Source organism: Halyomorpha halys, unplaced genomic scaffold (genome assembly GCF_000696795.3).
Source record: "Halyomorpha halys isolate HHAL.00 unplaced genomic scaffold, Hhal_1.1 Scaffold899.1, whole genome shotgun sequence".
NCBI classification, from domain to species: domain Eukaryota; kingdom Metazoa; phylum Arthropoda; class Insecta; order Hemiptera; family Pentatomidae; genus Halyomorpha; species Halyomorpha halys.
Window position 1 is genome coordinate 87,467 of NW_027105398.1, and position 23,096 is coordinate 110,562.

Sequence of the window (23,096 nt, forward strand, 5' to 3'; positions counted from 1 at the left end):
TATGTAAAGATCTGGATATCGTGACATTGACTCAAATCCAATGCAGTTTGGCCACTTTTGATATAGAATAAATATGACAAGAATGTCTTAACGCTCGGTAATAAATTTGAATTAATTTAATGAATAATAATTTTCATATTTAATTCATAAAGCAGTTGGAACACATTAATTTATTTTTTATATCCTAATTAATTCATACCAATGAAAATCTTTAGAAATAAACATCTCTTAGACTAAGCGTTAACGTGGACATTCCTTCATATGGAAGTTTTTATTCTAATTTGAGATCCTTAATTCATATTTTCAGTGAGGAAATTAAAACCTGAAACACTATACAGGAAAGAATGCCATTCTTTTTAATTATGAAGTATATTACGTTATACGATTGTGGTTTGTAATATTATTATTGAAGAAGTACTTAATTGTCCCAGACTATGAACTTGTTTGGCTTTGGAACTTCGTTGGGAGCTTGTTTTTGTTCAGTTAGCCTTTAGCACAGAACCGAGCACCGACGACCGACGGCCCACACAAAGGTCACTGCTGCGGACCCAGAGAAACTTTCCCAATTATAACCAGCCGCCATTTCGCAGCCGGAAAACCTAATTACGACTTTTTCCTCTGGCTAATAGAGCTTTAAAAATTTAAAGCATTCGTGCCTGGCCCACGAGCTGAGATCACGGGAGCTCCGAAGTCATCCAGTAGTCCCTTGGGTGCGATGCTATTCGTTTCTCGGGCGTGTTCCAAGACTGTCTAAGGAGTATGTTATTAATATTAGTAATAATAATATTATAAATAAGTTTAATGTGTATATTGCATATAATATATATTATTATCAGAATTGTTGAATTATATTGATTGTATAGCGTTTAATGATTATAAATTGTTCTCCGGTTTTTAAACAAAGTGATTAACAAAAAAAACTCCCTGGTTACACTAAACAAATACTTAAGGGATTTATATACTTTAAAAATAATAAATAATATTTTTATTATGATCAATAAACTTAGTTGTAGTGTTCTAATGAGAGCAGTGTCCTCGAAATACCTTTTGTACCAATGATCAATTTGGTTGAAAACTATTTTCATATACACTATTATACAGTGCTTTTTAAATCGGTAGGAAGTAATATTAAAACGATTATTTTTCAACTACTTTTTGGGAATTATTTTCTTCGTACTCTATTATAAGTATTCTAAAATATTTTTCATTACACTCTGTCTTTATTTTTATGTCCTTGGTTTTTATGTAAAATTAAAAAAAAAAATTGTTTAGGCATTTAAAAAGTTAATGAGTGTAATGTATTGAAGTCGTGATTCAGCCTATATATAAATTAGACACATTATCACTAAATCATAAACTATTATTTATCTTTATCATATATACTTAACTACTATAATGTTATAACGAGATACATTATAGTACGCACTATACGTAATGATGGTACATTATTACTGCATTATATTCCATTTGTATTAATAATATTAGTAGAAATAATACAACTATTTTTATTAATAATTCATTATATACAATATTACTATAATAATATGGTACCTATTTATTATTACTGTATTGTTACTTTTTTTGTTACCAATTAGTAAAATTATTTGTTTGAAAATGACAAGTGGTTAATGATTTTTGTCCGTTTTCACATCGTTTCTTGGTTATACTATGCTACGTTTTGGCCGAAGCATCCAAAGCAATAAAGCAAACTCTGAAACTGTATGTTTCAATGGAAAGAAAAAAAAATTGTTTTTAACTCATGTTTTGTATTTATTGTTAGGGTTTGTTTAGTTCATCTTTTTTGGGTCATTTTTTTGTCAGTTACATTTTTTAAAAAATACCTATAATCTCTTTGTTACTGTGAAATCCTGTGACTGAGAGGCATTAGATAATATGTTTATTTAATTATTACATATACTAAAAACTTAAACCGAAAATATGGTTGTACTTATAAATATATTTTTTATTCTTCCTGAAATTTTCTGTAACTTAATAAAGTGACTAGGTTCGATTTGGTGACTCATCACTATCGACTCGGTGATTTAGTGACCACTATCGATTAGCAGCAACAGACTCGATATAATGGCGGTGTGGAGTGGATATTTCCTGGCAGTTAGCATTTCCTTTCCCCTCCACTCCCAGTGGTTAGCGCCCCTATAGTAGTTTGCTTAATGGTGGATTATCTCGTGATCAGGAAATGATACGTTGAAACAGTCTCATTTACAGTTTAATAATGCCTTTGAAAATATTGAACTACTAATATTTATATCCTTGCTTGCTGTCGTTCTTGAAATCGTCGTATAAATAAATTTGGTGCGGTTCGCGCATCACATACGTTCATTTACCACCTAATTTGAGTTGAAATCATCGATCGTTTCGGTCACAAGAAAACAAGAATAGTTAACGACTATTTATTTACCGACGTTTCACCCCAATTTGTAGAGCTTCATCAGGGCTGAACAAAAAACAACTAAAAATATTTTGATATAATAGTATAAAATACAAAAAGTAAATTAAGGTAGGATTAAAATTATGTAAATATAACTTAAAACAAAAAAATGTACATATGAAAGAAAAGAGTTCATAAAATAGTATAAATATAAAATAGTAAATCATTAGAATATAAAAAAAATTATCCAAACTATTAGTTTAAAATGAACAGTAGACGTAATAACTTCAGATCTGTTATTATCATTATTATTAATGTTTTATTTTTTATTAATATACTTGTTTGAGAGTGGTTTAGTTTCTTTAAAACAATTTTGATCCTTTTTCTCTCAACTTTATTCTTTTTAAACTTCCAAACCACTTAGGTCATTTTCAAGGATTCATACAAAAAATTATATAATGTTATTGTGATATTATTTTAATGATTAATTATTTAAAGATGGGTCAAAGGCAAGTAGCCGGCATTTAAAGATTTTTAAAGGAAAAAATGAAAACAAAATAAGGTAAGACCAAAAAAATCAATATGTAAGTGAAGGAAATTGTTTAAAAGTAATTAAAAGGAGCTGTTTGTAGGAATCCTTAAAAATGACCTAAGTGGTCGAAACGTTGGAAGTTTAAAAAGAATAAAGTTGAGAAAAATGATCAAAATTGTTTTAAAGAAATTATTATTAATTTTATTTTATTTATCCTTCTAAAATTTTTTTGTGAGTTAAATTTTTGTTTTCTCATTTCTACTTGTTATTATGTTACTACTGTTCATTTTAACCTATTAGTTAGCATAATTTTCTTAATATTCTTATCATTGTCTAATTCATATTTATACTATTTTATTTACTTTTTTCTTTTATTTGTGTATTATTTTGTTTTCACTTATATTTATATAATTTTAACTCTACCTTAATTTACCTTTTGTATTTTGTCCTATTATGTCAAAATATTTTTAGTTTTTTTTTTTATCTTTTTAGCCCTGATGAAGCTCAACAAAGTGGGGCGAATGGTTCTTAAGTAATTAGTTGTTAACTTTTTTTTTTCCACCCCTGACCATCTTCTTCATAATTTTCTTTATATATCTTACTATTTATAAGTCATAGGATGACCAGGCATAGTATCAGCCCTAAACCTATTTCCCCTCATAAACAAACACCCAGAATGTATATAAGGCAGATTAAGTTGGGAAATAAATCATAATTAATTCAGCAAGTACCTGCGTTATTTCTATGCCCCTTTTTCTTTTTTTTTTCTTTTTTTTTTTTTTTTAGTTTTTTTACGTAAGTTATATATTTATAAATATTGATTTTATAAAAAAAAAAATAGTGCTACGTTGTGTTTCCAGGTTTGTTATGACTATAGTATAGTAACTTATCGTCACAACAACCGTGGAAACACAAAAACATTTATCATCTCCTTTATTAATTTATTGTATTTTATATTCATGCATTTTTTTTTTTAATATCGAACTATAATTAATTATTTCAATTGATTAAAATCGTTATAACCTCTTTGGAGAAAATGGTAGGAATGTGAAAAATAGGTATTTTAATGTTAAACTTCCTAAGATGTTTCTTAGCACAATATCTTGTAAATTTATTAAGATAAGAGGGAAAAATCTTAATGTTTAGGTAAAACTTTCTGAAAAAATTAGTACTTCTGCCAATTTTTAGGTAATATAGAATGTATTCTAACTGTTTTACGAATATTTTTTTTCAATTTTATATACGTATTACGTTGGTTGCGTATATGTATTGTCTGACCTAAGTTTACCTAAAATAGATAGTCAATATCGATCTCCAGCTTCCGATATCTGCATGAGATTAGTTTCTTTGATGCTGCCATTTGATGGTGGCTAGAGGAATCGAATTAAAACTCGATCCTCTCCCTTTACTTAAATAATCGAGTTACGGGAAGCTCCCTAAATAGTTCCTGCGATTTATTGGCGCTAGCATAGATGTTTTATGCAAAATTTACTCCGTTCATTAATGTGAAATATTTTGCATATCTGCTTTAAAAAATCTACTTTAGATAGTTAATATTTAAATTTGAATTGTTTCATTACAAACTAGCAAAAAATATTAAAACAGAACGATTAGTCTCAGTTGTTCATATTTAAAATTCGATAGATTAGACAAAAAAAAAATAATAAATCATATTTTGTTTAATTATATGTTTATTCATCAGCGAGTTTGGTTTTTTTTTGCTAAAATTTCTGAAGGTTTGAAACAATATTAAAAAAAAAATCTGATTTATTTATCATTTAAATAAATCAATTTTGGAGAGGTACATAAATGTTTTACACGATTGTATGTTTTGTGATTGCTATATTTTTATTCTTTATAACATTGTCTACATATTTTTAATTCGAATGTTAGTTACTGCTGAAATATTTAGATTAATCGATGGAGTACGAAAGGAATACAGTTAGATTTTATATGAATCGATAAGGTTGTTTTAAAATACCTCCTTTGGCTTGTGAGATACTTTCCGAACTTCCCGAGGCTAGACACACCCTACTGTTTCCTCCCTCCAACTAAGATAATATCTTCCCTTCCAGTTGACAGGGCCACCCGAATTGTTCGGGTACGGCCAGAGGTTGTTGACCTGTGGGCTACCATGTGCCGCTTCCAGCAGTTCCAAAGGTCCAGATTTTTGGTTTAAATCGATACTGTTTCAGTATTTTGTTATTGACAACAATTATGTATCGAATATTTTTTCATATACCCATATTTACAAAACATATAGATTGTATTTTGTTGATCAAAATTATTCCATAATTTTTATCTGTTGTCTGTAAGCTATATGTTTTCAATTCATTTTTTTACTTAGAAATAAAAAAAAAAAATCAAAACTTGAAGAAGCCCAAAATTATTTGTATACTTATTCTTCTTTCGAAATATATGACTAAATTGTGTGATACTGATAATACCTAGTAAGGGGGATACAGTTATTAGTGGTACTTATGCAAATTGTCTAAAATGTTAAATCTGTTGTGCTAAACGTTAAAGTAACATAAAACCGGAACTTTATGTGTACGATCCTTAAAGTTATTTGCTAAAGTAAGCAAACGCTTTCAAAAAAGTAATTTTAGCTATCCGTCATCATGAAGTCCATGTCACTTAAAACAAATAATAAATAAAATTAATAAACACTTGAGGTGGAAACCTCTTAACTTCTTTTAAGTTTTACTTAGTTTACGAAATTAGCATATGTTTTAGCCGACCCCAGAACGTAATAAAGTCGAATTTACCATAAGCTGTATCTAGGATACTCATTTGTTACTCGACATTAATACATTTTTTTTCTCACTACTAACTAGAATTAAATAATTTTCGGAATTACCGATTATCACCATATTCAATTTCTTAATTAGTAAACTTTTTTTATGCTGTCTACTTATAGCAACCCAGACTATTTAGGAAGCATTTCTTGTTGTTAAATATTTTTTCCTCTCTAGTGTTTTACTAATTATTTAATAACATTTTCACCACCTGTGTGAGCATGCGTGGGCGTGTGAATATTCCAGCTCCAAAACGAAAAATTGTACTTAAACTAAAATTAAGTATTTTCGTTAGGCTGACACCTGGATGTGACACCAACTTTCTCATAAAATCGACTGAAAGAACCATTTTTTATCATCGAGTTTTAATTATTTTTTTTACTATTTTCTCCTAAACTGCTCTAACGATTTTAGTTAAACATACCGTAACAATGTGTAATCAAGTGTTATTTAATGTCAACTAGGACTTATCATCATAGGATTAGCTCGACGGGGATTAAGTCAGAATTTTCTAAAAATTGGTTAGCAAAGATACAGAAATAATAAAAACTTGTTTATTTGTGTCGAAGTTAAGACCCAGATTTTAGGCCTTCATAATGGCTGAAAAAACAAAACAAGGTGATGTAACAACCTTAATTCTGAGAATTTGTATCTTATATAAATATTTTCGTGTGTTCGTGATTGGTATGGCAATAGTGTTAAAAGTGTTATTTATTTTATTTCTTTTACTCTACCTCCATAAAAGTTATGTATAACAAAATGTAATAATTTGGAACACTGCCTATTTAATTTCAAACCAATTTTTTCCACAAGTGGATTGCTAAGCTGGATTTCAGGAGATTCCATCTTCTCCCTCCCAACCGAGTTACTAATATTCAAATCCAGTAACATCCAGTAATATGATTTTTTTTAATTACACATTCTCTGTCTTAATTTTTTAGGGGGAAAAATCAAATCTAAACAAAAAAACAAGGGAACACAAGAAAATATTTGTTACCCATATTTTCTAGTAACTCATTTGTAATTAAATTTTTATCGAAATAAATTTTATTCGGTTTACCGAATTATCGGTTGACCTAAATAGTTGTTTTCTGAAACGATAATAGTTTTGGAGAAACATTTTTGTTTTGAAAGGAAAATAAAAGTGGCAATGAAGGACAAACTGAATGGAAGGAGAGAGGATTTTGGCCGGAAAAGCCTTCGTTTTGTTGCCCTGTACGGCCATTGTTACATCTCCCTTTATATCAATTCTCTTCCTACATGGCCCTTTATGTTCTCTGCTATGTTACCGGTTTTAGTCTTATTGTCATTTTAATTAGAACTACACAAATTATTGTTTTTATTATTTATTAATGTGGAATAAACATTTAATTTATGAAAAGCAATATGTATACTTTGTCAATTTTATGTGAGAGAAAAACAAAATTCTTCAACTCATTCCCACTATAATTGGGTTGCCTTATACCCAGCATACTTTTTATAACTATCACTAGTCAAGTACATTTTTTTTTTTTATAATCGTATGTATAAAAATTGTCACATTATTTAATTTTCTGCACTGTAGCCGTGAGTCAACCCTGGAGCCCTTCTGGGGGCCAATCTCATAAATTATATGATAAAATCATTAGGTAAAAATCTGGCGGTCGAGCGTTATTGTGACCAAATCACCTCCTTGCACAACTGTTGGACTAGCAACAGTAGTTCCTTACAAAATACTGAACCCCGGGCCCTTCATAGATTGTAGCGGTTCAGATTTTTTTTTTACTATTAATATAACTAACTTAATTAAGTTTGTCTCACTCAACTGCGGACACCAATGTAGTTTTTTTCACTTTATTTTGTGTTTTTATTCAATGTATATTAGGTGTTTTTTATTATTAATAATATTTTAAGAATGAACACCTTACTCAGTATAAATGCTGAGGATATATTGTACTAATTATAAAATATACCGTACTAACAATAAGTATAAAATAAGTTGAAAGTACTTTTAACAACACTATTATTAAGTTTTGTTTTCTCCAAAGAACAAAAAAACAATACCCCCAAAAAATACTTTCCCTTATATTAACCATTTCAGCTATGAGGTCGCCTCAGGCTTGATCAAATTATTTTTTCTTATAACTCTTTAGTCATATCTGAATTCCTTCATATTTTCCGAAGTGCAGAAAATGAAAATACTATTAGTTTAAGTTCGTATGCTGGCTTATCGATTCATTTCATCATTTCAGATTGCTAACATGTTAGGGTTAATAGGATTAGGGTTTTATGTGTGTTTTCTGAAATACTGAAAATAAAAATTATATCTATTTTAAGATCGATAGCTTTTTCATTTTCTGCATCTCCGGAAACCTATTCGGGAATACTAATATATTAGAGATTAAAAGATTTAAAATAAATCAATACGGGACAGAGCGAACTTAAAATTAATAGCATTCTCATATTTTACACTTCGGAAAAGAAAAAATGTACATTGAAAAGGAAACTACAAATTTATCCAATATTCATATTATGTCAACAATGTGAAGCTTAAGTTTAATTTTAACTTTAGAATACAAATGAGAGTGTAAAGGTGACTGGAGATTATTTTATTTACTTATTTTTGTTATTATTATATTTTATTTATTTATTATTTATTTTATATAGTTCAATTATGTTAATTTTCTTCATCTTTCTGTTTGTATATATTTAGAGAGAGATATTTATTATTTATGAATTTTTTTATTTATTTATTTTTATTATGTTATTTCATTAATATAATCAGTTATCACTATTACTTATTGCCTAGCAATGTTGTGGCAGATTGTAATATTTATCAATAAAAAAAAAAAAAAAGGACACAAATACTTGCAGGAATAAATTTCACCTGAATCAAGCACTCCATCCAGTCCTATTTGAATAAGATACGATGGCTTATTGCTACCGTTCAGTAAATCTGCTTATTTCCTGAACTCTGCTATTAACTGTCAGATACCAAATTAAAGAAATCCGTGTTGACTGTGAAGGGAAGAGGAATAATAGAGATGCGTTGTGACCTGTTCCATATCATAATTCTGTATTAGCGTCGTCCCTTAGATTTATTGACCCTCTATCGATAAATGGTTAGGGAGTGAGCTCCAGTTGCGATAACATTGCATCCCACCTCTTCACATTGGTCCATTATGTTCAATATACGTCTAATGTAGCTGATTGTTATTTATGTATCTTATTCAGAATTCACTTTTATTTTAATTGAACTCTATTTTATTTTATGCTTACGACCAATACAAAAAAAGGCAATCCTTCCCCACCGGACCCGCCCCGCTAAGACTTCCTGGAGCGACGGTCATATGTCACTTTTGAAATATTAGCTTAAACGAGAATAGGAAAGTTTAAGATAGTTTAATTGAGCAATATTTAAAAAGCGCCCGAAATTGAAAAACGGCGTGAATAATAATTATAATAATCATAAAATTATCTCTAATAATTCTGCAATTATCAAATAATTTTATATGAATATATGTAAAATATCCTTGGAATGTAGCTACATACTCAGTTGAATTTTAAATTATTATTTAGTCTAGAACTCCATACTGACTTACTCGAACTGAAAATAAAAGAATATGGAGGATCTCATATGGAAATTTCACTGGAAATTATCATTTTTTTTCTCACATTTTGATTAAAACCTTAAGGCTACCTGTGACTGTTCTTGAGATGCACTAAAATTAGTACAATTTACTTTTTGAATTTCTCCAAAATAAATCGTCAGATTTTCGATATTTAAAGGTCATTTTGTGTTGTTTTAATTTAGAATTCACGAATAATTGAATAATTGAGCTTTAAATTCACAAATTGAATAATATGGAAAATTAAAATCTGTACCACTACAACCCATGAAGGGTCAGAGGCTCAGTACTTTGTATGGAAGTGCTTTTACTAGATCAACGGTGATTTAGTCAGAATCTCGGCCACCAGATTTTTACCCAATTAAGAGTACCCAATTTATGAGACTGGGTGGACCCCAGGATAGCTCCAGAACCCACAGGCTTGACTCACGGCTACAGTGTAACAGAAAACAATTTTCTGCCCATCCGGATTAGGACCCTGGCCCTTGTAGTTAGTAGCATATAAATAATGCTAATAAAACGGAAAATAAAATGCAAAAATATGAGGTAACTTTTTTTTTTTAATTTGGCCTTATAGCCACTGGTAGAACCGTTCACTGAGACATTCCTCGAAATTATCGCATGCACACAGCGAAGTAAAGAGAATAAACCGTTTTTTTCTCAAGAGGGAGAATAAAGGTGTGAGATAGTTAACGTTACCGACAGTAAAAAGTTAATAGTTACTAGTTACCAATTTTCTCATAGGAATATCTGAATTTGTGAAGCTTAGACTCTTCGTCTAAAAAAAGAAAATTCGTTTTCTGTTATCATTTATTCTATACTAATTTGAAACTAATTTCTATTTATTTTGTTTGCTTATTATTCAATTATTACTAGTAATTATTGTTAGTATTTTTTTTTTCGTGGCTGTTTTGATTTAATTAAATAATTTTTATTGGATATCCGATAGCTCCAACATATATATTCCATTTACAATTGGAAATATATGTTGACTTAGACAATTAGCTCAGTATAGCACAAGTATACCCTAAATATCACTCATACATATTGTTCATATTAATTTAAATAGCGAATATGGCTCAAATTAGCAATAGAACACTGAATAGGAGTAAGATGAAGGATCTCCGTCAGTGGCACTTGAGCACTTAGAGTGTGGGTCCTGATAGTTACTTCTTCTCAACCATAAAACTAATAACATTTTTGCCAGCAGTAGCACTTTCCTTGATAGCCGTAATATTTTCGAGACTAGATCGTAAATTAAATTTTTAAAAAAATTAATATAAATGGATTGTAAAATGTTTCTTCGAAAAATACCTCATTTCTTACCCCCATCCATTCCTAAAATTTCTTCCTTAACACCACTAAACACTAATTATATATCCATCTCCTTGATAGTCAATCTTTCTTATACTTAATATTAAATATCCATGCAAGTTTTATAAAACCTCAATTATTTTCCTCTTCCCATTTTCTTATTTTATTTTTATAATTATTATCGTTTATTTTATTTTGTTCAACTTTACATAACGTACTCGAATTCTACACATTATTATTTATAGGAAACCATATTTCCCGGAATAAAGATCAATTTAAAAAGAAAAAAAAATACTGACTTGAATTTTCTTAGGGTTTTGTACCAGAAATACGTTTGAAAACCTTTAAAATATTCGTTGTGACTTACCTCCAACGAGCAAAAATGTTTTTGTGATTGCCAAATTTTTTCTTAATGTGGCATTATGTATTTATGGAATTTTAAAAGCTGAAAGTGGTGGCTTAATTAAGAGTTTGGGTTGAGAGCCCCCTACAAGACTGCGGTGCTTGAAACCCGCAACACAATCTTGTAGTGCAGGTTCTCAGCTCTATTCTATTACAGGAGCTTCTTTTTTTTTTTATTCTTAAACTAGTAGGCGTTATTTCTTTCTTTCTTTTTTTTCTAGTATACCTAATTCAGATTAAAAGAGTTTTAAAAATAATTAATCTGGATAATTAGATTTTTTACTAAATTGAATTTTTAGAAATATTTATGGTTTCAAATAGTTTGTCGTTTTTTTTTTTTGTTATAGCTAACTATTGGTTAGTATATAGAAAATTATTCTTGACCTTTAAATTCATGATTTGTCAATATTACTTGTATCTATATATTTCTTGCTTTTTCCCCTTTTGCTATCATTCAATTGGCTCTTACATTCGTCCATCTAGTCAATTATAGTGATAATCCTCGTCATCACCATTAAAAGCAATTGTTTAAGATAATTGATATTATATCAACGGAGAATGAGAATAATATAATAGTCAGAAAATTGGCTGAATATAATTATTTTTCATATTCTCCTATTTAATTAAATTATTTTTATTATCGTACTTTTTAATATTATCTTATATTACAATTTGTATGATAATGTTTTCAAATTATGGTAATTTATCTAGTGTTCCATTTTCATGATTAAGTTGGTTGTTGGTCTGAAATGGAGTGAAATATCATAGTTGCGTGTTCAGTGAAAACAAAACAAAAAGAGATCCTTCAATATGAAAGTTTAACATAACTGTCGCAACAACTGTACCTTTCTTATTTTAAATTTCTTTAAATTGTAATTATAACTATATTTTTATTGGTTATTGGAGTTTCTAGAATTAAATTATTTTATCCATCTACATTTTTTTTTCTAATTATCACCAACATAAATTCAAATAAATAAAAAGACACTGAGACACTGTCTAACTGTTGTGACAGTACTATCAGGACAGGGAATTGCGACCGTAGAAATACAACAGGACTTCTTTCTTGGCATTCATTTAATTATTCAGACCACAGCTACTAACTATAAAAAATTTATTATTGTTTTAGATTCTGCAAGTTTTAATTTACTGTTGGCATGTATAAATCAAAGTGTTAAATTTTTTATTAATTATTTTTAATATTTATTATTAGTTTCGAAGACTGAAATTAAATTTTGTGATTGCTCTCTACCCGTCCGTTCAGCAGAGCCATGTTTTAATAATTATTCAGTCCTTTGAGATTTTAGCTTGCGGATGTAAGGAAATGATTGTTTTGTTTTTATTTTCAAATGTCTTAATACTGAGAAAGTTAGTTATATTCTCGGATTAAGTGATCTTAACATGTAGTCTGCTTGTCATATTCTTCTTCCATCGCTATTATTGTTTAGTTAACGATAGACACTTCGTTAAGTAATTCTCTAAGTAAACGAGGATGTATGCTTTAGGTCTTACAATAAACTTTATAAGTTGATAATTTAAAGTTTTTTTTTAAAATCCCATCATCAATAAATGTTTGTGTGTTTTAAATCCAAAAGGCAATTTTTCCTGACATGCTGACTATTAATAATCCTTCCGACAGTTTGGGATTATCTTCACGAAGTATAGAAGAGAAAAAGGAAAGTTTGATATAAAATACGGTAGCTATACCAGCTATAAATATCGATAGTAGTGTAGGCAATATTTCTACAAGACAACTTAATCGCTGAGTGACTGATGCCGTGATGTTATGCCGCTGCACGGGAGCCCGTGATGTCTCGTACCAGTTGAGGGCTCCCCACTCCCTGATATCCCGTTCATTCGGGAGTCCGGTCTCTTGCCGAAGTACGGGGTGTCCGGGAATATGCCCATCCAGGGGTGCGTGTCGGTTTGAAAAGGTAGGAGATGTTCCGTGAGTATTCTGGCTCATCCAAGTCTTCGAATCAATCAGGAGTTCCTGAATCTGTTCCTCGTGGTTAAAAAGCTTTAATTTTATTTTTGAAGTTATATTTTATGAAAAATAATCACAAACAATTAACTAAAAACATATATCAATTAATATTTAAAATTTATTCATTGATTATCGTTTAAACTGTTAAATTTCTATTCCTTACTGGTTGATGAAATCATACGATAAAATTTTATTAGTTATAACTAGAATATAAATATAAAAATCAGAATAACAATAAAAATAATCTTATATATTTTTTTAAGTGTTTCGTATTGTAATAAAGTATTTTATTGAAAAATTATTCAATCTGCTACACTCAAAGTTAATATAATATAAATGAGAAAACAAATTATAATAACAGAACTAAAATAAACAAGAAAGTATAAAATTTAATACATTATAATAATGATGAATTCAATAAAACAATATACTTATATAGTAAATGAAAACATGTATTAAGTTAAATAATAGCAAAATGAATAAACAATCAAATTTTCATAAATGTAGTTAAGTAAGTAAATAAGTAAAATAAGTAATTTTATACGAATTAAGAAAAATTATAAAAGCCATAAAAACAGTTTTTGCAATCTACATTTGGTTCTTAAAAGTTTGTCGTTAAATGAGTACGACTCATTCAGATTAACGATTATTGAATTAAAATTACTCTTTCTTACATTTTCGTGTTTAATTTTTATTAATTATTTAACTATATCTTCAGCCATAGTTGTGATAATTAAATTTAATATTACTTTATTTATCAAAGCACTGAACGAATTTAATGGCCAAAAATTAGTTTCTATTTTTCATATTTACTATTAATATCCAACTCTTGACTCATATGACATAGTAAATGTTTTTTAGTAGATTATTTTACATTATCCTGATTTTGATTGAAAATTACCTCCGATTTCCTGTCAGTCTATTGACCCCATAACAATCATGGTCCTGATAGGACTTCGGCTATAGTCGCTTAAGTAGTCTCGCGTGACTTGTAACATTGAGGTCTTCGTGAGAAGCACACGTTTGTTCTTTAATAATATCTATTGTTATATTTATAAAAATAAATGTACATTTATTTCTAAACCAATTTATTATAAACAAAGGAGTCGTCTTTCAATAAGGGAGATGAACTTCAGAGCTCGCTATAAAAAAATCTATTTCTTCTACAAAGGGACTGTATTCAGGATGTGCCATCAAATAACTGTGAAATTGAAAAAGACGAGATACGCGACGTTTTCCGGAAAATAAATAAATATATAGTGAATTCAATCACAGTCGGGCCACGACCTGGCAAATGGCATTTGAGGATGAAATAGAATTGAAAAAAGACCCTAGTTGACAGCGTTGTTGATTGAATTCGTCCGGTTTCTCGCGCGGCTGCTTACTGTTTATATGTCTTTTTCGTGCAATCAGTAGTGTGATAAAATCACTCGATACATGCTCACGAAGTTAGTGTTCATACTTTATTAGTGTTATGGCTTTCAAGTCGAAGTTGAGTCTCTTCGATACAGCTAGAGCTCAGCCATGTCTCATATACAAAGCCAAGTCAGCATACAGAGAAGTAAGTTTTTTTCTTAATAATTTACGGATAAATTATTGTTTTAAATTATAATACCTTTCTGCATCATTATTTTATATATTTTTTTTCTTCTTTTTATATCGTGTTGTCTTCAATATATAATAGGACATGTAGCTAATATATAAAATTGTAAATTGTCAACCTGTTATACTTATAAATTCCAAAGATGAGGCTCTAAAATATTTAGTAAGAATAAAATTGTATGTTTGTTTATTGGCGTGACAGACCGTGGAAATACATCGCGCGTTTCTTGACCTGGTTTTCACCGGGTTTCGTAGGATTTCATAAGGCTGTCACTTAAAGATTAAAACTAATTACCAATTTAATCAACCTGATTGTAATCTATATATGTATTAGAAATAATATAAGCAATATTCGATGCTTCTGAGACTTATTACGGAGCTATCAAACTGAATCATGAAAATGTTTCTTTTTTTATATATGACAATATTTTATACTATATAGTATAATAAATATTTTACATTTATATATATTTTATTCTATCAATATGCTGCCTCCAAGGCTTACATGGAGGATTCAGTGGAGGTGGCTCTTTCCTTCCCGTTGTTTCCAAAATTAAAATTTTAATTCTAAAATAATTTTATATTGATACCACCCCATTTTTACTCTAAGCAAAACATGTTTTAGATACTACGTGTGATTACTGTCTGCTGTAATATTTGAGGAAGTTAAATCAAATAATGAGCTTTAAAAAGAGGGTTTTTCTTTTTCCAATTTATTTTTCTTTCTTTTTCTTGGTGCTCCTCTGAATAGAATTTCCGAATCCGCTCCAATTTTTCGGAGATAATATATTCGTAATTGGTTGTATTTATCACTTGAGGATACAATTATATACGTTCATTTGTCGTATTACTTTTTTGCATTGAAAATAAAAAATTAAAATCATCTAAAAAAAATTTAAGATCTATTTACTATTTTACAAATTATTTTTTTGATTTGATTTATGGTTTGCATAAAGGATGAGTAATTCTCTTTTCTGTGATGTTGCGAACAATATAATAACGAAAAGTACAGTATACAGTTGGCAGCAGTGACTGTTGAATATCAAGGTGGCTGTGGCAGTGAGGCCGCTATCTCAGTGTCAGCAACTTCCCCCTTGCCATTGTTACCATCCTCGCCGCTCGCCCTCAAACTTCTGTTGTCTTTATTCCGTAAAAGCGATTTGTATTACTGACCTTATTTTAATGACATTTTCTTTATTATGTAAGACAGCTGATACAAATAGTTGTGTATTTTCTGCGTTTTATTACTCAACAGTGAATATTTTTTTTTAACCTACATTATTAAATTATTTAGAGTTTTGTGTTTCTTCGGTACTGTAAACCACAAAATTTCATTAATTCAGGCTAGACATCTAGACATCGCACATCAAAATCTAATGCTGTGTAACCAAATGTAGGCACTCAATATTGAAAATGCTGAATTTTCCATGCAGGTTTTTGTTATGAATTCCTTTCTATATTTTCTCACTATTACATTTTTCATTTATATACAGTTCAGAACTCTCCCCATTATGTGGTAGTGAGAAAATGTAAAGATTTTACAATAAAAATCTTAATGAAAAATAATGATTAGCTTTTAAATTACTAAACATTGTACAAAAAGTTCAATATATCCCGACTATATATATATTTATCTAAAGTACATTTTTTGTCCACTCCTAGACTCAGCTCACTTCTGAGGTATATATTTAGTGCATAAAAACCTCTAAATTTGTAGGGAACTTCATTTAATTGTGGTAATGGTAATTATGTGTGGCAATTTCATAAATACTTTAAGGCTAGCTTTGTCACAATAATCGTCTATATAATGGATTTAAAAAACAAAATTATAAAATGGACAGTTTATGAACGAAATAGGAATATTATCTATCTTTTGTTTAAAGATATTTTACTACTTACACTATATTGAAAAAAATTATACAATCTGAATTACAGAATAAATGTTAATTACAGTTATACAATTTGGCAAAGAGTAGTATAATTAAATGAACTATGTATAATTTTTTAAATGGGAATTGGTCTGCTGTTAGGAGGTCATTAGTAATAATAATAAAACCAAACTAAATAATTAATGCATACAAAAAATCATTTTACCTGACAAAAAGCTTAGAATGATACATTTTATTTATTTTTTTCAAACTCATCAGAGTTTAAATATTTTAATATCTTACTAAGAGACAAGTTAAAAAAAAAAATCTCTTTATTTAAATCGCTTGTCTTCAAAGTTAATAAACAGTCTGATGTGCTGTTGGTGAAGTAACTGGGAACCAAAACCGTATTCAATGGGTATGCATTATCTTACATTATTCAAACATATACATATATAACATGTTCACTTCCTTAAGCCTTAAAATGTTCTGAATTTTTATTTGATTTGGATCATTCCAGAGTATTGTTAATTTTATAACTTCTCTAATTCTTCTTCTGTACGTAACTCCGAAATTCTCGATACGATGAGGTAATTTTTTTTACGAATATTTCTTTTTTCTTAGGCATCCTGAAGGTGTATAAATCGCCAAAAACTGCAAACAATTGTTTGGTACCCTCGGCCGGTCGAGGAAATTTATATTATGATTATGGATCCTTGTAAAAATTAAATTCTAATACAATTTTGTTCTTTAAGTTTGTTGTCATCTTCCAGTTAAAACGCAAATTGTTTGGGATTGTAGGTGATTTACTCATTTAGGACGCGTCGGGTGAATTTATCTTTAAATTTCGTTTGTTATCAAAATCTATAAATAAAAAAGTTCTCATTTCATTGAAGATTTCAAATTTAAGTGCAAAGGAGAAAAACAGCAGAAGGTAATAAAAATATCTATACCTTCAAAAGAAAGGCCACATGTCACTGTTATTTTGTATTATTTACGTTATTATTTCCTTTATTTCATTATCATTCATTACTTTCTATTATCCATGTCTATCCTCCTTCCTCCTTGCTTTCCTCAATAGGATGATTTATTGCATCTCTAAGACCTGCAGTTGTTATTTTGGAATAAAATGACTCCCCGCGAGGGAAGAGGGCATTACAGAACCCCATTGTAAACACCCTCCTTGGAGCCTGTTATTGGCTGATAGATGGGGCTGGAGAAGGCTCATTCCAGACACGCCCCAGCTGATGGTTTCTGGAAGTGGGGTGAGCCAGGATAAGGGATCCTTAAGGACACTCCCTGATTGCAGATATCGGTCGTATCCTTTTCATTCTTTCGGCCTGGATAAAATTAAAATTGTTTTTAAGATATTCATACTTTACCTATATTTATTCCTTTTTCTATATATCCTGCTTTATTCACATAATGATATATAAAACAAAATACGTATACTGTCCATGGTTACTTTTATTACTCCAGTTTATTCAAAAGCAGGGACATATTATATTTATGTAATTCTTAATAATACATTTTATTTTTTATATATTAGAGAAGATTTTCATTTTATTTACTAGGAAACCTAATTATAAATTTAAAGTAATATGATTGTTATTTGAATAATCAATTAATAATTGATAAATTTACATTTTTTTTTATTTGATAAGGTTTAACAAAATTATCATTTCACAACGTCAGTCAATCATTTTATTTCAAAGGATTCAAGAAATCCTCATTAGAAAAAAAGAAAATTAAACTTCTGGAAGGTAAAAGGACTAAGAGGATATCGAACTCTATTAAGTTTAGAGAGGATTGGTGGTGACAGGTTTTGATAGAGCACCCTTAGTTTTGAGATCAGTTTCCTACCGTCTGTTAGGTCGGTATTGCTATTCCCTGTGGAAGTTGGTTAATTTTTATTTATTTTTTTTGTTATAGATGGTAAAAAATATTTTTTTAATATATTTAAGGTTTATTTACTAATGCTTAAAAAAATAAAATAAAAACAAAATGCTTATTTAGGTTCTGGAACGGCAATTATAGATTATACATATTTTAAGTTTGAACTTTCAATCTCATATGTATACACATATATACAAGAACTAAATATATACTCCTAAGTCACTAAGTTTACACTGATTTTTAATACACATTACAAAACAATTACATATATGCTCTATATGTATTGTGTTTAGGTAATTGTTTTATGTATTTTAGACTGTAGAAAGCATTTGTCATTTGACTGAAACACAAATTTGTCTCATACAGTTAGGAATAAATATCTTATTTCCGAAATAAAATAAAATAAAGTTTTAAACATTATATAAATAAAAATATATATATATATATGAAGATGGAAAACGTCTTATGTTGCTAGATAAAATGAATAAACGAAATAAAATGTGTTACCAAGTAAACAACTGTTTATTTTAATATTGTTATAATATTATTTCTTCTCAAAAAATTTTATTTAATTTTTTTATCTGCTAAACCTTTATATATAAATATTTATAATAACTTTAAAAAAATAAATTAAGCACATAAAACATCTTACCATTCAAAGACCATTTATGCTATATTTCAAGAATTGAAATCCAACTAACCCAAAAACGTTTTTATTTAATAGCTGTTCAATAATTTTTATTAATCTAAAAATTATATTATTTAGAGTAACTTTTTAAATAAAAATTCATTACAGTTATCTCTAAAAAAAAAAAAATAAATAAATTATAACTAAAAAGTTACTACTACTGTTATTGTGAAATTTATGGAAAATGATTAATAATGTTTTGCTGAGACCCAAAACATTCAAGGTTCATCTCTCTGTACATTTAGTAGATCTGTACAAAAACGTTTTTTATTAAATTTATTTCAGTATTTGTTGCATAACTGTTAATGGTAGGGATTAAACTCCATAACAGTTTCTCTGATATACAGTAGTCCCGACATCGAATTATCTAATTGTTTACAGATCTTCTGGGGTTCGAATGCCGGAGTAAACAAGAACATGTTTCAATCCAAACAATAGCTGACAATTGATTAAACGTATTCCCTTGTACTCTGTGGCCCTTATGCGAGGGACAAAGAACCTTGCAGAATATTCTGTTCCTAATACCCTGTTTATTATGGCATTAAATATTTAATGAAAACTCTATTATCAATCAAACTAGATCATGGAGTATCAATAGATTATTTGATGAAAATATAGATCTTTAATTCACAAACCCCATACAATCAAATTTAGTTTTACTTTCTTATTGAAATGTTTAAGTGAAGTATATAAAAAAAAATCGATTCAAAACTATGTGAGATTTATTTTTAACACATAAAAACGTTCGGTTGACTATAAAAATATTTTTTTGAAAATTAAATATTTCTCATAGCTCTTTGAATTTTATTAAAGACTTTAAAAATCTTAATTAACTATTAAAAACCTTAATAAACTGATAGTTCAAAGGTTTACCTAAATTTCGCCTTATTTGTATACACCTTATAAAAGAATGGCTGTTAATATGGAGGAAACAAAAATTTTGCTGATATTTTGTAGATTTTTTTTATACTGAACCAAAATCTGTCATCGTTTCGAACATTAATTGAAACAAATCTATAGGGCTAGTTCTTAAAAATAATTTTTTTAAATTTATTTCACCCTAATACTTTTATTTTTTATGGTTAGGAGGGTAGAAAAACCATGTCACATGTACAAATCATGATTTCCCGGCTAAAAAAATATTGTTATTTTTTTATTATCCTTTCTACTTAAAGTATTTTGGTAATCTGAATCTGGCATCGTTTTTTATATTTAAAAAAAAAAGTCAATAATGCTAGTTTACTTAATACTTTAAATATACTTTTGAAAATATTTATTTTTCCAAAATTCTATTATTTTCTAAGTTTAATTTAGTTTCTTCGTTTTACTCATTAAAAAAGTGTTGGTAGACACATTAATAGAAACGGTTAATCAACTTTCTACTTTGATAACGGCACATATGAGAAAAAAAACTTTTATTTCATTAAAATTTTTTTTTTAATAATGTACTATCAGTAAAGCATTAAGGTTTGAAGGGTAGAAAAACCATGTCACATCTACAAATCGTGATTTCCCGGCTAAAAAAATGTTGTTTTTTTTTTTTGTTTTTTTATTATGCTTTCTACTTAAAGTATTTTCGTAATCTGAATCTGGCATCGTTTTTTAAATTTTTTATATTCAATAATGCTAGTTTACTCAATAATTTAAACTTATTTTTGAAAATATTTATTTTACCAAAATTCTATTTTTTTTTAAGTTTAATTTAGTTTCTTTTTTTAAATGTACTATCAGTAAAGCATAGCAGTAATGTTTCTTGCTACTGGGGAAATCAGTGAGATCTTAAGGCTCAAAAGTTGGGATTCTTAGGTAATCTACTTTTTAGATAATTACAATCTTAAATTGCCTGTATGATGAAGGGCTTAGATATATTTTTCAATCATTCATGTTGATGCATAGTGGTGTATCTCAGTGGATAAGGCTCTGAACTCTTCTTAATCTCTTGGATCCAGGTTCGATTGTGGAATATATATTTATTCTGTTTTATCAACTCTGTATCGGTTCCTCTTTTTATAGAAATTTCATATTTATTGTGTACACAATCCAAAAATTTGAAATAACAATTTGGCCAAATATTTATTACTGAAATTTTGGAATATTGTAAGATTTTTTTTTCTGTTGGAACTGCAGTGAGAAACTAACAGGATTCTACCTTGTAGGGTATCACATCTGAAACGGTCTCAGCCCAGGAAGTCTCCGTGTGATATAACATTCATTGTGCTGAATCGCTGTAACATTAGACTATTGTATAACATTAATGGTTCATAATAATCTTATATACCGATTAATATAAAACATACCATATCCCCGTGACAATATATGTACGATTATGGTTTGGAACTTTAATTTTATATTGAATCCATACTTTCTATTTTTTAGTTTATTACTATAAAATATTTTATCAGTTATAATTATTAAATAGTATACCATATGTTTAAACCGCATTAATCTAATGAAGAGGTATATAACTGATTTAAATTATTTCCTTACTTAGTTAATTAGACGTAAAAAATGCATTGTGATAATTAAAATAAAGTATTTAAAGTTGTGTACATTGTAAAATATTTTAATTTAAGACGAAACATAGAATTAATGATAAAAATTAAAATATAAAAACATTATTGATCCTGAAAATAGATGAAGATCTTCAAAACATTGATTTAATAATATATACGAAATTAAGATATTCATAAGAAGTACAAAAATGGCTAATATAAGAAGAAAATATTCTTATGAAAAAATCATTTTACAATAAATATTTTTTATCAGCTTCTTTAATAATTGTTAAATAATAGAAGCCTATCTTTAATGTCTATATACCTCACTCATTGAAGAGGCATATAATAGATTTAAATATTTTATATACTCCTTACTTAATAAATTAAACATAAAGTAATACCATGATAACAACTGGTCTGTATTTAGTTTGATCAGCTGTATTTATCACTTGATTGAAATTTCTTTTTTTTTTTATATATAAGTAAATTTTATTACATACAATTAAAAAAAAAGTATTAAAATTATCCTTGGTACATCTTGACCGCAAAGGTCCCCTTGACTAACTCTCCTTGGATTATACGATTGAAAGAATGGAAATGAAATTAAAAAATAGTAAAATTAAAAAAAAATATTATTAAACAAAATAGCAGAGCTCCGTTTTTAAATTCATATATTCCAATAATTCCTGATCGAAAAACGGGTGAAGGGTAATTTGTTTCATTAATTCATAATACCTCAATTTAGAGGGTTTGGGGAAAAAAAAAATTGAGCAGGACGGAATTTCGATATTCATTTCCACTTGTATGATATTTTTATGTTTGGACAATCATCCTACTACCGACTCAATTTCAGTTCGTTTGATCCAAATGAGGGCTGCGATGTACTTCAGCATTCCCGGAAACTCTAAAACCGTTTTATGTAGTTTATGATACAGATATAAAATGGATACCTTTGTATACATTCCTTAGGCAAAAAAATGTGTGGAGGAAAGTTCTACGAAAACTCATTAAAAATAATTAAGGAATTTTCTATCTCATAAATATATCCACTTTTAGAAAATTATTATTTAAAAATTAATATGGGAGAATTTTATGTTGAAAGGTTAATGTTTTATTTAATATTTTGATTTATAGCTCTAATCTGACCAGAGAATCATGGAATTTTTAAATGAACTGAAGAAGTTTAAAAGAGAATAGGTTAAACATTTAAAACAGAACGTCCGATGTACGGTGTATTTTTTTTTTTTTTTTTAATAAAAAAATCACTTAAATTGTTACTGTTTGTATTTATAAAAAACTCAAGAAACATTTATGAAATGTGAACAACCTTAATACTTTATATTAACCGTAGATACAAGAAGATACTGTATGGTTTTTACAAATTTTAAAATAATAAGGTATTAGGTATTTTAATAATAGTAACACTAAAAATAATAAGATCTAACGAATCCAGAGGTTCTACTCCGATAAAGTCAACTTAGCCTATTCAGCCAATCTCCACCCGGACTCCTATCTAC

At 28.3% G+C, this 23,096-nt stretch overlaps 1 protein-coding gene across 3 annotated transcripts in view; it reads left to right on the forward strand.

The window, feature by feature from the left end:
- LOC106686948 (apical junction component 1 homolog) overlaps positions 1-23,096 on the forward strand; it is a 124,869-nt gene that overhangs the window by 11,784 nt on the left and 89,989 nt on the right. The window lies entirely within an intron of this gene.